The sequence below is a fragment of the Pinus tabuliformis genome, chromosome 4_2 (assembly GCF_031772625.1).
Source record: "Pinus tabuliformis cultivar Carrire ecotype Pingquan chromosome 4_2, CPIR1, whole genome shotgun sequence".
Taxonomy (NCBI): Eukaryota; Viridiplantae; Streptophyta; class Pinopsida; order Pinales; family Pinaceae; genus Pinus; species Pinus tabuliformis.
In genome coordinates this window covers 1,186,149,427-1,186,167,580 of record NC_142304.1, presented here as the reverse complement: position 1 = coordinate 1,186,167,580, position 18,154 = coordinate 1,186,149,427, and the positions used below count along the sequence as shown (strand labels likewise).

The 18,154-nt window shown below is 42.6% G+C and overlaps 1 protein-coding gene and 1 pseudogene across 2 annotated transcripts in view; both read right to left on the bottom strand.

Moving 5' to 3' along the window:
• The window catches only part of LOC149173919 (protein NO VEIN-like), a 601,966-nt gene that overhangs the window by 120,146 nt on the left and 463,666 nt on the right, over positions 1–18,154 (bottom strand). The gene's annotated exons all lie outside the window — the stretch shown is intronic.
• On the bottom strand, positions 17,922–18,040 carry LOC149173921 (5S ribosomal RNA; annotated as a pseudogene).

Below are 18,154 nucleotides of genomic sequence, written 5' to 3'. Positions count from 1 at the left end.
ACTGCAGAAGTGAAGTTTGACCTGCGTGGACCAGAAGATCTCCTCATATGAACTACGCTGTAGGCTCATTGAACCTCCTTTGAAAGCCGCAACTTTTGGTGGTAGAATCAAGTTAATCCGACGGACGGTTTGCAAGATATCGACTGCCCTAGTTTGAAGGAAGCTGCTGAAACTGAAGCTGCAACTGTAGAAGTAAAGTTTGACCTGCGTGAACCAGGAGATCTCATCATCTGAACTGCGTTGTAGGTTCATCTAAACCTCCTCTGGAAGCCGCAACATTTGTTGGTGGAATCAAGCCGATCCGACGGTCAGTTTGTGAGATATCGTCTGCCCTAGTTTGATGATGACGCTGCTAATGTTGATGTTGATGCTACTGATCTAGGGTTTGCTACTGTTGATATAAATCAGATTTATTGTAGTATTTTTCTCTGCTAAATTATTGAAGATAAAAGAAGATTTGATCAAAGGGTTTACCCACACATTGTGGGGTTTGTCCCTGGCTAGCCGCCACACTAAGTTGCAGGAAACGCAGGTACAGTCCGTTTCTGTCGGAAACGCGTTTCCGCGTACCGTACGGCCTGGAAACGCGTTTCCGGCTGTACGGCCACATTTCCCGAAACGGAAACTTGGCCGTACGGCTGGAAACGCGTTTCCAGGCCGTACGTGCCACGTTTCCCCAAAAAAAACACTTGTTTTTTAATATATATTTTTTTTTTTTTTAATTTGTTTTTAATTTTTTTAGGGTTTCCAGGTAGTAAATGTGATGTAAATTTAATCTTAATGTTTAAATGTTTATGTAAGTAAATGTATCATTCATGCTTTATGATTGCACATATATATAATAATAATTTTTAAATATTTTTAATATATATATATATATTATTATATATATTCGCGTTTCCCCGTTTCCAAAATTTGGGGAGGTCGCGTTTCGTTTCGCTTCCCCGTTTCGTTTCGCTTCCGCGTTTCCCCGTTTCGTGCAACTTAGCCACCACATCTTGTGTCTCTTGTTTTGGCTTGTTTTATGTCGATCGTTTAATGTTCTATCTGCACTTTACTTTATGTACATGTGATTACTAATCTGTGGAACATAATAAGAAAAAGAGGTAAACTGTTATAAGCATAGAACATACCATAACTTAACATGGTATCAGAGCTGGGGTGAAGACAAAGCCCGAGCAAGAGCAAGAGCAATCACTGAAGAGAAGATTGGCAAGGCTATCCTAAAAGAACTATGGGGTCCTAAACACTCTTTCCTGCCGAAGATAAGCTTCGTGAGAAAGCTGACTATCAGGGATGGAAGATGTCTATCGATCTAACCCTAGAAGATCAAGGAGTGCTGGACCATGTAAGAGGCAATATTGTTGAGCCTCCATCAAATGCATTCGCTGCTGCCTGAAACAAATGGAAAAACGGAGAAGTCAAAACAAAGAAGATCATCTAGGACTCTATTGACAAGCACTTGGTGGCCTACATCTCTGAACTGGACACCTCCAAGGAAATCTACGATAGATTGGTGAGTTTATTTAAAATCAATGATGCAAATCATGTTTTGTTTCTTAGAAATACGCCGAGGGAAATCAAGAAGGGTAAATATGAGAGTATGCAATCATACTTCTTAAGAATCACCGAGATCAAGAACAATCTCCTATCTATTGGGGAGATTATTACTGACAAAGAATTGGCACTAATGACTCTTAGAGGATTACCATCTGAATGGTACGTGTTCAGGACTACTCTTCTAAACAATAATGTAATTCCTGGTTTTGAGGAATTAATGGCTAGATACATTCAAGAAGAAACAAGGGTAGAAGAGCAAGAAATGCCCTTGCCTAAAGGTCCTCCTATTGTTTTTTCTTCTCATGCTAAGAAAAGAAATAATTCCGGGTCTAAATCGAAAAGAAAGGTTGGACCTAAGGGTGGAAGAAAAGGATGATGTTACATTTGCAATAATGTTGGTCACTATGCAAGGGAATGCCCTGATAGAAAGGACTTTCACCGTGACGATGATCAAAATCCCTCTCATAGTAATCGAAGGGATGGAAAATTCAATAGCAAAGGTAAAAGGAATGCTGGAAATCAAGGAAGAGGACAACCATTCAAGAAGGCTAGAAATTCCGGGGTGTATTAAATGCACCTGACCTCCGAAAGAACTTGGTGTCCATCTCAGCAATGGAAGACAAAGGCTACAAGGTAACCTTCAGTGATGCAAGGTACATATATGGAAAAATAATGTTAAAGATGCCTTTACTCTTGGGTTTCGTGTTGATTCATTATATCAGGTCGATGGAAGTCCACTAGGTGTCATGTATTATACACATCTCTTAAGTTCGAACTTTGGCATTGGAGGTTTTCCCACCTTCATTACAAAGATCTACCCGAAGTAAAACATATGGTAACAGGGATGCCCGAATTCCGAGTAGAAAAAGAAGGTGTATGTTCGAGATGTGCCGAAGGAAAGCTCAAAAGGGGACCATTCCCCTCAAGCCTAAGCAAGACCTCCGATATATTACAGTTGTTCCACTCAGGCATACCTGAGGTTGGCATTAAGAGGGAGACTACAACCCCACATACTCCAGAGCAGAATGGTGTGGCACCATACGATTCTGGAAGCTCTCTATGTGTAGATGATGTAACAATGCTTGATGTGGAAGAACCGATGGATCCTATTTATCCACTTGAGCCTTCCTCTTCCAGGAAGAGGCCTTCATGGCTTAGGGGGATACTTGATGATGTTGAAAGAGATGCTGCACCCCGAGGAAACTTCTGTGAAGGTAAGAAACCCAACAGGTATCAGGGATACCTGATCAGTGTGAGCACAATCATACAAAATGAGCCTTCATCATTCTTAGATTACGTCAAGCATCATGTATGGACGGATGCTATGACCATTATGGAGAATGATGTCTGGGAAGTAGTTCCCAGACCCCAGGACAAGACAATTGTTACTTCAAAATGGCTTTACAAGATAAAGCTGCAGCAGATGGAAGTACGGAATAGTATAAGGCTTGTTTTGTTGCTCGTGGTTTCTCCCAGAAGGAAGGTATAGACTATGATGTGATATTTGCACCTGTTGCCAGATATACGACCATCCGCTTGATCATAGCCGTTGTGGCTTCACAAGGATGGGACCTACATCAGATGGATGTCAAGACCGTGTTCTTGCACGGTTCGATCAAAGAAGAGGTCTACGTGGAGCAACCCGAAGGATTTGAGATTTATGATTGAAAATCTCATGTATGCAGGTTTAAGAAGGCTCTCTATGGGCTGAAGCAAGCACCCCGAGCATGGTATGACAGGATCGATAGCTACTTGATGAAGCTGGGATTCACTAGGAGTGAAGCTGATCCTAACCTTTACTTTAAGGTTGTAGATGACAAGCCTCTCATACTGGTGTTGTATGTGGATGACCTCTTTCTAACAGGTGCATACCCTCTCATTCACAAATGTAAGAGAGAGTTGGCTTTTGAATTTGAAATGAAGAACCAAAGACTTTAAGTGTGGCAGAAGCCAAGGGAAATTTTCCCATCTCAAGGAAAATATGTGGTGAAGATTCTGAAAAGATTTGGTATGGTGGACTGCAAGCCTGTGACTACCTCGAGGATCTTAACCTTCAGAAGTTATATGGTAGTGATGTCGTACCAGATTTGGGAAATGCCTCTGAGTTTCAAAAACTCATTCGCGTTGATGTTCTTGGTGAACCTCCATCCGAACATATGTTTTGCAGTTAGCATTGTGAGCTCATATTTGGTTGAGCCTCACTAGATTGGTGCCAAGAATCTTCTGAGATGTCTTCAGGACACAATCTCTCATGGATTGAGATACACTGCCGAAAATATGAAACTGCATGATTATTCGAACGCTGATTAGGCAGGTAGTGTGGAGGATCACTGGAGCACTTTTTAGTGTTGTTTCTCTTTGGATTCTGCTTCGATATAATGGATGAGCAGGAAGCAGAAGTCGGTTGCCATAAGCACCGCTGAGACCGGATACATATCTATGAGTATGATCTCGTATGAAGCTGCCTGGTTGGGGAAGCTCTTCAGTGAGTTGTTTGAACACATACCACTGTGATTCTCTATAACAACCAGAGGTGGGATTCGATTATTGAGGAATCCCGTATTCGTCGATTGCTCCAGCAGATAGAAATCATTTGGGATATGGTAAGTCGATGAGCAAGGAGGCTCCATCGCATTAAGATGATGTATAGGTCGATACACCTTGTCAAAGCCTCGAGGAAAGATCTAATCTGTGATTTTCCCAAACGACTTGGAGTTGTCAAGAAACCATTGTACAAGGGTCCTGCATGTTGCATACATTGAGCTCTGGGAGCTCTGAGGGTTTGCGGTTCTTACTGGAGCAACATATGACCACAGGGTGACTCACCCTCCCCTGGTGGTCCGCGCACTGGAACAAGATGATTCGCTCTCTTGTGGATGACAGCAGGATGATTCTGGATTGATGTGTTCTCTGGCGATTGTAGAAGGATTGATGTGTTCTCCTGTGAGGGATTGATTTTCTCTCCTGTGAGGCTTGATTGATGTGTTCTCCATGGCGATTGTGATTGATGTGTTCTCCCCTTGATGTGTTCTCCTAGCAGGATTGATGTGTTCTCCATGGCGATTGTGAGAGGAGGATTGATGTGTTTCCTCCTGCAGTGGGAGAAGTACCTCTCATCTGATCAATGAGCAGGGAAATGAAGTTAGGGACCATAGTAGTACCGATGGACGCATCGTTGTATCTACCGTACTCCCTACGCTAGGATGACCTCCATTGATCTGGGATCAATGATACTGGTCTGAGACCAGTGGTAGGAGTTGTACCATTCTATGACACTGACTTCATGTCGGTTGTTACTGGTCTGGGACCAGTGGTACGCAGTCTGAGACTGACTTTGAGTCAGTGGAGGATGATACTGGTTTGGGACCATTGGAGTTGTACTCACTATGACGCTGACTTTGAGTTGGTTGAGACTGGTTTGGGACCAGTGGTACATACTCTGAGGCTGACTTTGAGTCAGTATGATACATCCTCGATCATTTCTTCTTCTTCATAATTCAGACAAAAGCAGAGTAGAACATAGCAATGCAAGAGTAGAGCAGAACAATACAGATTAGTATAGGGTAGAACAAGACAAAGCAAAACAGGCAGAATAGAGCAGAGTAGGGCAAGGGTCAGGTTGTACAGGGCAGTGCATTTGGTGGATGAATAGTAGCGACCGACATACAAATTGCAGATGAAGTTCTCCCTAGTTGAGAGGGAGTGTTAAATTGGTAACTAGGGCCGAACTTCATGTGGGTCATCTTATTCATGGCTAATAATATTTTTATTAGATTCCTTTCGTTGAGAGGTGTAGGATTGATATAAAGATCATCCGATTCCGATACGTATTCATGGAGATATGAACTTATTTTGATTATGGAATTATTATCAAGCCGACCTACAACTCATGTAGGCTCAGAAGCCCAACAGTCGCATCTATTCAAACACCAACGTTGTGTATAAATACAGGAGGACTTTTTCTCATTTGGACTCACTCATCTCATCACATCTCTCTCTCTCTACTGCGCAGAAAAGAGTCTCTTCTCTACTGCGCAGAAAAGGGTCTCTCCCTCACAAATGTGAAGTTGGAAGCAAATGAAACTAAAGTTGCAATTGCAGAAGTAAAGTTTGACCTGCGTGGACCAGAAGATCTCCTCATCTGAACTGCGTTGCATCTTCATCTGAACCTCCTCTGAAAGCCGCAACTTTTGGTGGTGGAATCAAGTCAATTCAACAGACAGTTTGCAAGATATCGACTGCCCTAGTTTGAAGGAAGCTGCTGACACTGAAGCTGCAACTGCAGAAGTGAAGTTTGACCTGCGTGGACCAGAAGATCTCCTCATATCAACTACGGTGTAGGCTCATCTGAACCTCCTTTGAAAGCCGCAACTTTTGGTGGTAGAATCAAGTTAATCCGACGGACGGTTTGCAAGATATCGACTGCCCTAGTTTGAAGGAAGCTGCTGAAACTGACGCTGCAACTGCAGAAGTGAAGTTTGACCTGCGTGGACCAGAAGATCTCATCATCTGAACTGCGTTGTAGGTTCATCTAAACCTCCTCTGGAAGCCGCAACTTTTGGTGGTGGAATCAAGCCGATCCGACGATCGGTTTGTGAGATATCGTCTGCCCTAGTTTGATGATGAAGCTGCTAATGCTGATGCTGCTGATCTAGGGTTTGCTACTGCTGATATAAATCAGATTTATTGTACTATTTCTCTCTGCTGAATTATTGAAGATAAAAGAAGATTTGATCAAAGGGTTTCCCCACACATTGTGGGTTTTGTCCCTGGCTAGCTGCCACATCTTGTGTCTCTTGTCTTGGCTTGTTTTATGTCGATCGTTTAATGTTCTATCTGCACTTTACTTTATGTACATGTGATTACTAATTAATGGAATATAATAAGAAAAAGAAGTAAACTATTATAAGCATAGAACATACCATAACTTAACATGGTATCAACGCTGAGGTGAAGACAAAGCCCGAGCAAGAGCAAGAGCAATCACTGAAGAGAAGATTGGCAAGGCTATCCTAAAAGAACTATGGGGTCCTCAACACTATTTCCTGCCAAAGACAAGCTCCGTGAGAAAGCTGACTATCACGGATGGAAGATGTCTATCAATCTAACCCTAGAAGATCAAGGAGTGCTGGACAATGTAAGAGGCAATATTGTTGAGCCTCCATCAAATGCATCCGCTGCTGCCTGGAACAAATGGAAAAACGGAGAAGTCAAAACAAAGAAGATCATCCGGGACTCTATCGACAAGCACTTGGTGGCTTACATCTCTGAACTGGACACCTCCAAGGAAATCTACGATAGACTGGTGAGTTTATTTAAAGTCAATGATGCAAATCATGTTTTGTTTCTTAGAAATAAGCTGAGGGAAATCAAGAAGGGTAAATATGAGAGTATGCAAGCATACTTCTTAAGAATCACCGAGATCAAGAACAATCTCCTATCTATTGGGGAGACTATTACTGACAAAGAAATGGCACTCACGACTCTTGGAGGATTACCATCCAAATGGTATGAGTTCAGGACTACTCTTCTGAACAATAATGTAATTCCTGGTTTCGAGGAATTAATGGCTAGATGCATTCAAGAAGAAACAAGGGTAGAAGAGCAAGAAATGCCCTTGCATAAAGGTCCTCCTGCTGCTTTTTCTTCTCGTGCTAAGAAAAGAAATAATTCCGGGTCTAAATCAAAAAGGAAGGCTAGACCTAAGTGTGGAAGAAAAGGATGATGTTACATTTGCAATAAAGCAGGTCACTATGCAAGGGAATGCCCTGATAGAAAGGACTCTCACTGTGACGATGATAAAAATCCATCTCATGGTAATCGAAGAGATGGAAAATTCAATAGCAAAGGTAAAAGGAATGCTGGAAATCAAGGAAGAGGACAACCATTCAAGAAGGCTAGAAATTCCAGGGTGTATTAAATGCACCTGACCTCCGAAAGAACCTGATGTCCATCTCGGCAATGGAAGACAAAGGCTACAAGGTAACCTTCAACGATGCAAGGTACGTATATGGAAAAATAATGTTAAAGATGCCTTTACTCTTGGGTTTCGTGTTGATTCATTATATCAGGTCGATGGAAGTCCGGTAGGTGTCATGTCTTATGACACATCTCTTCAGTCCGAACTTTGGCATTGGAGGTTTGCCCACCTTCATTACAAAGATCTACCCGATGTAAGACATATGGTAACAGGGATGCCCGAATTCTGAGTAGAAAAAGAAGGTGTATGTTCGGGATGTGCCGAAGGAAAGCTCAAAAGGGGACCATTCCCCTCAAGCCTAAGCAAGACCTCCGATATATTACAGTTGTTTCACTCAGGCATACCTGAGGTTGGCATTAAGAGGGAGACTACTACCCCACATACTCCGGAGCAGAATGGTGTGGCACCATACAATTGTGGAAGCTCTCTATGGGTAGATGATGTAACAATGCTTGATGTGGAAGAACTGATGGATCCTATTTATCCACCTGAGCCTTCCTCTTCCAGGAAGAGGCCTTCATCGCTTAGGGGGATGCTTGATGATGCTGAAAGACATGCTGCACCCCGAGGAAACTTCCGTGAAAGTAAGAAACCCAATGGGTATCAGGGATATCTGACCAGTATGAGCACAATCATACAAAATGAGCCTTCATCATTCTCAGACGCCGTCAAGCATCAAGTATGGATGGATGCTATGACCATTATGGAGAATGATGTCTAGGAAGTAGTTCCCAGACCCCAGGACAAGACAATTGTTTCTTCAAAATGGCTTTACAAGATAAAGCTGCAGCAGATGGAAGTACGAAATAGTATAAGGCTCGTTTTGTTGCTCGTGGTTTCTCCCAGAAGGAAGGTATAGACTATGATGTGATATTTGCACCTGTTGCCAGACATACGACCATCCGCTTGATCATAGCCCTTGTGGCTTCACAAGGATGGAACCTACATCAGATGGATGCCAAGACAATGTTCTTGCACGGTTCGATCAAAGAAGAGGTCTATGTGGAGCAACCCGAAGGATTTGAGATTTATGATTGAAAATCTCATGTATGCAGGTTTAAGAAGGCTCTCTATGGGCTGAAGCAAGCACCCCGAGCATGGTATGACAGGATCGATAGCTACTTGATGAAGCTAGGATTCACTAGGAGTGAAGCCGATCTTAACCTTTACTTTAAGGTTGAAGATGACAAGCCTCTCATACTGGTGTTGTATGTGGATGACCTCTTTCTAACAGGTGCATACCTTCTCATTCACAAATGTAAGAGGGAGTTGGCTTCTGAATTTGAAATGAAGAACCAAGGACTTGAAGTGTGGCAAAAGCCAAGGGAAATTTTCCTATCTCAAGGAAAATATGTGGTGAAGGTTCTGAAAGGATTTGGCATGGTGGACTGCAAGCCTGTGACTACCTCGAGGATCTTAACTTTCAGAAGTTATATGGTAGTGATGTCGGACCAGATTTGGGAAATGCCTCTGAGTTTCAAAAACTCATTCGCGTTGATGTTCTTGGTGAACCTCCGTCCGAACATATATTTTGCGGTTAGCATTGTGAGCTCATATTTGGTTGAGCCTCACTAGATTGGTGCCAAGAATCTTCTGAGATGTCTTCAGGACACAATCTCTCATGGATTGAGATACACTGTTGGAAATATGAAACTGCATGATTATTCGAATGCTGATTAGGCATGTAGTGTGGAGGATCACTGGAGCATTTTTTAGTGTTGTTTCTCTTTGGATTCTGCTTCGATATAATGGATGAGCAGGAAGCAGAAGTCAGTTGCCATAAGCACCGTCGAGATTGGATACATATCTACTAGTATGATCTCGTATGAAGCTGCCTGGTTGGGGAAGCTGTTCAATGAGCTGTTTGAACACATACCACTGTGATTCTCTGTAACAACCAGAGGTGGTATTCGATTATTGAGGAATCCCGTATTCGTCGATTGCTCCAGCAGATAGAAATCATCTGGGATATGGTAAGTCGATGAGCAAGGAGGCTCCATCGCATTAAGATGATGTACAGGTCGATACACCTTGTCAAAGCCCCGAGGAAAGATGTAATCTGTGATTTTCCCAAACGACTTGGAGTTGTCAAGAAACCCTTGTACAAGGGTCCTGGATGTTGCATACATTGAGCTCTGGGAGCTCTGAGGGCTTGCGGTTCTTACTGGAGCAACATACGACCACAGGGTGACTCACCCTCCCCTAGTGGTGCACACTGGAACAAGATGATTCGCTCTCGTGGGACAAGATGATTCACTCTCTTGTGGAACATGATGATTTGCTCTCCTGTGTAGCAAGATGATTAGTTCTCCTGTGAGGCCTGGATTGATGTGTTCTCCATGGCGATTGTAGAAGGATTGATGTGTTCTCCTATGAGGCCTGGATTGATGTGTTCTCCATGGCGAATGTAGAAGGATTGATGTATTCTCCTGTGAGGCTTGGATTGATGTGTTCTCCATGGCGATTGTAGAAGGATTGATGTGTTCTCCTGTAAGGCCTGGATTGATGTGTTCTCCATGGCGATTGTAGCAGGATTGATGTGTTCTCCTGTGAGGCCTGGATTGATGTGTTCTCCACGGCGATTGTAGCAGGATTGGTGTGTTCTCCTGTGAGGATGGGATTGATTAAGCTCTCCTGTCGAGGCATCCTACCCATGCAGTCTGGGACTCATGGGAAGTACCTCTCATCTGATCAATGAGCAGGGAAATGAAGTTAGGGACCATAGCAGTACCGATGGACGCATCGCTGTATCTACAGTACTCCCTACGCTAGGATGACCTCCATTCATTTGGGATCAATGATATTGGTCTGGGACTAGTGGCAGGAGTTGTACCATTCTATGACACTGACTTCAGGTCGGTTGTTACTGGTCTGGGACCAGTGGTACGCACTCTGAGATTGACTTTGAGTCAGTGCAGGATGATACTGGTTTGGGACCAGTGGAGTTGTACTCACTATGACGTTGACTTCGAGTTGGTTGAGACTGGTTTGGGACCAGTGGTCTAGCCAAGTTGGGTCACTTAGGGCATCACTTTCCCGACAAATAGCCATAGAAAAAGTTCGATCTCCTAGCTTCTACTGCGCTAGTGTGTCCTCAAGGCCTCCTCCAATTTTGAAGCCATTCCGACAGTGGTGTTGTGAGATAACACATTCCTTAGCTCTGAGATCAAACTTTTCCTTGGCATTCCCTAGGTTAGCACCTCATACGATCAATTTGACACCTTTAAGTGGAAATTCTTGCTTCGATCCTTTCTCCTTCCTTGTCTGGGTTAAGAACATCATTGGTTGCTAAATTCTCTCACCCTAACCTAGGCTGGGTCCCGTGTGGTCCCATACCTTTGAAAAGTCAATTCTTCAAGAACCATTTGGGAAGTCAAATTCAATAAGGATTTTAGGATTGGGAAACTCCTTTACAATGCATATTCCTCTAACCTAACCCTCAAATCCTCACCTCCTTATCTTAGAAATCTTTGTACCTTGCTTGAAGAGCAAGTGAGCTCCATTCTTAACCACCTTCTAGGAAAAGGATCATTAAGGTCACTTCACATCCATTGGTTGATTCATCCTTCACAAGTGACTTTCCATATACTAGGTCTCCTCCCATCGGTGAAAGTTCGTAAAGAGTAGGGAGCCTTAACTGAGGTGAGAGTGGGCTAAGCCTCCATTGTTGCCCTTGACCTAACAGTTATCCCTTCAGGAGTCCTTTTTATGCCCTCCGCTAGTTTGAGCAGTAATATGCTCCAACCCACTCAACTTACCCATGTTATTTTTTGGTAGCATCAGATGTGCTCAAGCCATGAAAATTGGCGGAGAGGCTAAGGCACATGAGTTCTAAAGAACCCAAAAACTGTTTGGTGAAACTCCACCTGGATTGTATTTTATTAAAATAATTAATATTTTTAATGGGGTTCCTAAGTCTAAAATTAGGAAAATTAAAATATTAATGAGTATTAATCAAAATATGGGTGAGAATGATCTAGAAGGTGGATCAAGTCATGTCTTAATCTTAGCAGTTGATTAGAGACTTAATCTTGGTTGTTGAAGTCTCAACGAGAAAAGTATAAGAAAGAGGATTGGGGTTCATTTAGAAGCACACACAGAGAGAACATAGTGATCTGGAGTTCGATTTCTGGGGCTAGGAAGCTGAGAAATTTGAACTAGGTGATCATTTTGCAGTAGAGGGGCAGGGATAGTTTGGAAGTACTGACAGAGAGGCGGAGAGAAGCTACTGGAGGCAGCACAGCAGCTAAAAGGACTAACGCTGGGCCAATCTGGGCCCACGCAGAGCTAGAAGGGCCAGCGCAGAAGCAGAAGCTGCCCTACATGTAGAAAGTCAAAATTGCCGAAACAACGGGGAACGCTGACATAGTGGGAAGAAGAGACAACGTAGAGCTAATGCAGAGCCTGTAGGGCTGATGCAAGGCCAACACAGAAGTAGTCGGGGTTAGCCAGTTTTGTTGGCGGATCAGCCGGAATCTGCCAAGTGAAGTGAGGTAAAATTCACCCAGTTTTTCCGCCATTGTATTTTCTCTGTCACTGGTTTGACGAGAGGGAAACCAACATTTGTATTCAAAGTTACTGCTTAATAATAGAAAACCCTTAAGTTGTTGCACCGGTTTTCCCACATTGGGTTTTTCCGGGGACTATTTTGTCCAAAAATAATTGTGTCCTATGTATCTTGTTCTTTGCTCAGTTTTCTGTTTCATGTAATCAAATTTTAAGTAGTGTAGGCTGCAGAAGTAATTTGCTTCAGTATTCAGAGAATAACTTGATAATGCATATTAAAATCAAGTAGGTGAAGCAAATTAAAATTTGTTGCAATAGGGGTTCCTTGAGGATTAGGAATTTTCACATGGTATCAGAGCATTTATTTTGAAACAGGAAGAGCAGATCCAATGCTGAGCAAGAGAGGCCAATAGCTACAAGTGGCAGCAATTCGGATCCCCTTGAAGGGATTACGCAGTCCTTGCCGAGAAGCAGAGATTCCGAGGAAATCTCTCTCTGAGAGAGTCAACAAAGATATACGATTTCTAGCTTGTGAGTTTGCAGAGGCAAAGGGAGTGATGCAGGGCCTGAGTGTAGTGCTTGAAGGGCGTAGTTTCTGCTGGGGCAGAAATCCATCGGAAAAGAGCGAAGACACCTAGAAGGGGAATTTTCTCCACAGAGAACTTTTTGCCAAAAATGTTCGAATTTGTCACTTGCTGGGTAGCTGAGTAGTGACTAGAGGAGCCAGTTCGACAGTTGGGTGAGATGGCATTGCATGGGCTTAGAGATCTGGATAGGTTGGAAGGAGCTTCAAACTATGTCATATGGAAGACCAAAATCTGAGTTGTTCTAGAGGAGTACGATCTCAAAGCTTACATCAAAAGTGTTGTGGTTGTTCCCACGGACAATGATCAAATGAAGAAGTATAAGGCTGAGAAGGGGAAGGTGAAGAGGTTCATACTCAATGGAGCTCGAGATCATGTGGTCTCACACTTGCAGGGAAAATATACAACCCGAGAGATGTGGGAAGCTTTGTCTTCACTGTGTGAAGGCTCTTCCAAATAGTGTAAGATGTACTTAGAACAAAAGTTGCAACGAACATTGATGCAGAAGGGAGAAAGGGTTAACTCATATCTTCAACTTCTTCAGGACGACAGAGACCAGCTTGCTGTAGTGGGGTCTATTCCTCAGTCTACTGTGATGGTGAGGACCGCCCTAAATGGAGTCTTGGATGAATGGCAAGTCTTCGTCCAAAGTATATTGGGCAGGGAAGGACTACCTTCATGGTAGGAGGTGTGGGCAGCCCTTCAACAAGGAGGAGGAGGAGAACGCAACTCTAGCATCAAAGGGACGACAGAAGCAGAAGCGGAAGGAGGACATTTCGAAGGTGAAATGTTTTAGATGTGGTGATATGGGCCACTTTGCATCCCAGTGTCTTTTGAAGCAAAAGGATAAGGATGAGAAACATGATCCTAAGGCTGCTCCAACAAAAATTGACAAAGATGAGTTTGCGAGGAGTGCCCATGCATCTCCAAGAGAGAAATGGGGCGATATTGAGCTATAGTCGGGAGGACTACATGTGGGCAGGATCCTTGAGGAGTCCACCTCTTGGATCAATTCCTTGCCATGGGAGCCCGAGATTCAGCAGTAGTGAGATGGACTTAGTGTCAGATGATACAGTGGATTGTTTGGAGAGACAGATGTAGTAGCCTGAGACCAGAGACTGATCAGTGCAGAGCAAGGTTGGCAGCGTTGTAGATGACACAGTGCAGAAGTCAGCAGTAGCGCAGAAGATTCAGAGGGTTAGAGACTAGTAGCAGTTAGATTCCAACATTCATGGTATTATGCTTAACACAATTAAGTTCAATAATTTTGGATGTTTTTCAGGGGTTTCTCTCAGCAACTAAGTTGCAGTACGAATGCAGTGTTAGCAATGGCAGTGCTAGCAACATAGCAGATGTAGCAATTGAGAGGGGGTTGTAGTACAGATGTAGCAGTGGCAGTGGCAGTGTCATGGGCAGCAGTACAGTAGCAGCAACAACACAGTGTTGGTGGCAGCAACAGTGCGGAAAGGAGGTGCTTCAGAAGCAGAGCAACATGCAGTTGGACATTGTTGCTAGAGCACTTTCCTCGCTAAGAGGGAGTGTTAGTTTTTGGTAGCATCGAATGTGCTCTAGCAATGAAAATTGGTGGAGAGGCTAAGCCACACGAGTTCTAAAGAACCTAGAAACCATTTGGTGAAATTCCACTCGGATTGTATTTTATTAAAATAATTAATATTTTTAATGGGGTTCCTAAGTCAAAACTTAGGAAAATTAAAATATTAATGGGTATTAATCAAAATATGGGTGAGAATGATCTAGAAGGCGGATCAAGTCATGTTTTAATCTTAGCCGTTGATTAGAGACTTAATCTCGGTTGTTGAAGTCTCAACGAGAAAAGTATAAGGAGGAGGCTTGGAGTTCATTTAGAAACACACATGGAGAGAACATGTTGATTTGGAGTTTGAATTTTGGGGCTAGGAAGCTGAGAAATTCGAAGGTGATCATTCTACAACAAAGAGGCAGGGATAGTTCAGGAATACTAATGGAGAGGCAGAGAGAAGCTATTGGAGGCAGTGCAACAGCTAAGAGGACTGACGCTAGGCCAATCTAGGGCCACACAGAGCCAGAAGGGCTAGCACAGAAGCATAAGCTGCCCTCCACGCAGAAAGTCAGAACTGCTGGAACAACCGGGAGAGCTGACGCAGTGGGAAGAACAAACAGTGTAGAGTTGATGCAGAGCCTGTAGGGTTGACGCAGGGCCAGCGCAGAAGTAGTCGGTGTTAGCTAGTTTTGCTGCCGGATCAGCCAGAATCTGCTGGGCGAAGTGAGGTAAAATTCACTCATTTTTTCCGCCATTGTATTTTCTCTGTCACTGGTTTGCCGGGAGGGAAACTAGCATTTGTATTCAGAATTATTGCTTAATAATAGAAAACCCTCAGAGTTGTTGCACCAATTTTCCCACAATGGGTTTTTCCAAGGTCTATTTTGTCCAAAAATAACTGTGTCCTATGTATCTTGTTCTTTGCTCAGTTTTTTGTTTCATGTAATCAAATTTTAAGTAGTGTGGGCTACAGAAGTAATTTCCTTAAGTATTCAGAGAATAACTTGATAATGTATATTAAAATCAAGTAGGTGAAGTAGATTCATATTTGCTGCAGTAGGGGTTCCTTGAGGATTAGGAATTTTCACAACCCAATCTCCTCCTTGGACTTCTATTAGGGCTCCAACCCACAACTTCTAGACAATATAGAGTTTTGGTGAGACTTCCAAAATGTCCTCAATAAGTCTCTGACTTGGTCTTTATGAATCTCCAAGAATCTCTTCACTAAGCTTCAATAGTGCACGAATGTCTGTTCTAACAAGATCTTCACAAAGCTTCAACAATGCATGGGGGTCAGCTCCAACAGTGTCTTCCTAGAAATGTCTTCAAGAATACCTTCAATCATTAATGACAATTTTGACAATTGCAAATGTCTTCAATGCTCTTCATGATAAGCAAACACATTTTCAAGGTTACTTCATCAGGGTTTCATGATGACTTCTTCAATAGGTTGCTTCCAACAGTGCTTCACAAAAACAATTTGTTGCTCTAGAGGTGTCACAAAGGTCTCTCCAATCAAGTTTTCAAGCTTTCTTCAACAAGGTCTTCAAAGGGTGTCCTCTTCAATATTCAAGAATACTTTCAATGGTGCTTCAAAAATGCTACCAAGGGTTGCCCAAAATGGTTGTCACTTCATTAGCTATCCTCCAAAAACTATTCTTCAAAACTGTCACTTGGCTTCTCCAATTAATGTCAACTGCAAGCAATGCCAAAAGACTGTTCTTCAAAATTTGTTGCTCCAATTATCTCTTCAAATGATGTCGAGAAGCCTACTTTCAACTGATATTGCTTGCACAATGCATTACTTTAACAATGTGTTAAAAGGTGTCTTCAATGAATGCTAATACATAGTTTTCCCAAGAATATTTTCAAGATGATTCCTTCACAAAAAGACACTACTGTACACCATGAGTCTACACTCTTCCAGCAGTCATATATCCGAGGTTATTAACGTCCACAAGTCCAAAATTCTTCACATGTTCAAACTAAATATCCACTTGACAGAGACACTTCATACTTCCACATATCCAAATAGGGAAGAAATTCTAACACATATCTAGGCAACAAAAATACTTCACAGGGACAGATTTGAAGAGCTAGTATCACAGTGAATCACCAGAAAGATGCATCGGTCTGTATTTTCACAAATACACATAGGACCAAATCTTCACAAATATGCATAGAACCGAGTTGTTTAACAATTGTTTCCACAGATCCGAGTAGAATAATAACCACCAGTCCGAGGTCCAAAGAATAAAAAAAATTCTTCCAAAGATCGAGCTACCTTTCACAAGTCCACAATATCTTTCTTATGCCAGGGTTGAGTAGTCTTGTTGAGATAGTTTTGCTTTGAACTTTGTCCCTCTTTATATATCCTTTAATGGGCTCTTTTTTTATCTGTGACTATCTTAGTTGATTTGACCGAATTGGATGACCTGGAATGGGGGAATTTGAGCCAAAATTATAGTGATTTTATGGTTACGAATAGTAACGACTTTATCGAGATCTAACTTGTATGATCATTATATTGTTTGTCATCCATCTCGATGCATTTGGAGTGGAAAAAGTGGAGGGATCAGCTCATAGGACCATTTTTACCGGCAGGACCCAATTTGGCAAAACGGGGTCTGAAACCTTCCGAGAGTGTTTTGAGGCATAAAACGACATTTTTTGGGGATAAAACTTGGTGTTTAAGCGCAACACCTTTTCATGCTATTCTACACACATAAATCTTTCCAACGATGCAAAAATTGCGTCAATCAGAGTCCGTATGCAAAAGTTATGCCACTCAGAAGTTGACCTTTTGTTTTCACACCTATATTTTGGGAGGATTGTTAGGATATTCCGACACATAGGAAATAGTTAAGTTCAACTTGGTCTAGTATAGAGATAGGTAAAGTGTGTTTCTTTACCGTTGTACATTTTGTAACTTACAATCCGACGGTCACGATATGTAGTGATCCGACGGTTCACTCTCTCCTCGGTATTACCGACACTTGATCCGTGGCTTGACACTCGATTGGTCCATGAGTTCTATTTAAAGCGCATGGAGGGTCATTGTTCGAGTAATCCGTCTATGAGAGAAAGCATATGTAAATTTTCATTCTTTGATTAATAAATTGCCTGAAGTGGCCGCGTTGGCTCAGGCCGTGGACTGTTTCCCTCTTTGAGGGTTTTAACCACGTCAAAAATACTGGTGTATTGATCTGTGATCTGGTTGTGAGCGGTGTCCTTTCTGAGGAACTTACCCTGTAAATTCCTACATGGTATTAGAGCCAGGTTAAAACCAGATCTCAAATCAATACACCAGTATTTTTGACGTGATTAAAACCCTCAAAGAGGGAAACAGTCCACGGCCTGAGCCAACGTGGCCACTTCAGGCAATTTATTAATCAAAGAATGAAAATTTACATAAGCTTTCTCTCATAGACGGATTACCCGAACAATGACCCTCCATGCGCTTTAAATAGAACTCATGGACCAATCGGGTGTCAAGCCACGGATCAAGTGTCGGTAATACCGAGGAGAGAGTGAACCGTCGGATCACTACATATCGTGACCGTCGGATTGTAAGTTAGAAAATGTACAACGGTAAAGAAACACACTTTACCTAACTCTATACTAGACCAAGTTGAACTTAACTATTTCCTATGTGTCGGAATATCCTAACATCCCCCCTTAAGAACAACTTGGGATAGGATTGAAGGATTTACAAATATGACACAATAGGAGAAGGAAGGAGGCACTAGAGCCTATGCAACACTAGGACTTCCCGGGAGGTCACCCATCCCAGTACTACTCTAGCCCAAGCGCGCTTAACTGCGGAGTTCTGATGGAATCCGGTGCATTAACGCTGGTATGATCGCACCCTTATAAACCATGTGAAGTCCAGCCTTAAAAAGAAATTTGAAATGACAGACTTAGGACACTTACACTATTTTCTCGGTCTTCAAGTCTTGCAATCCAAGGAGGGTATTTCCCTTT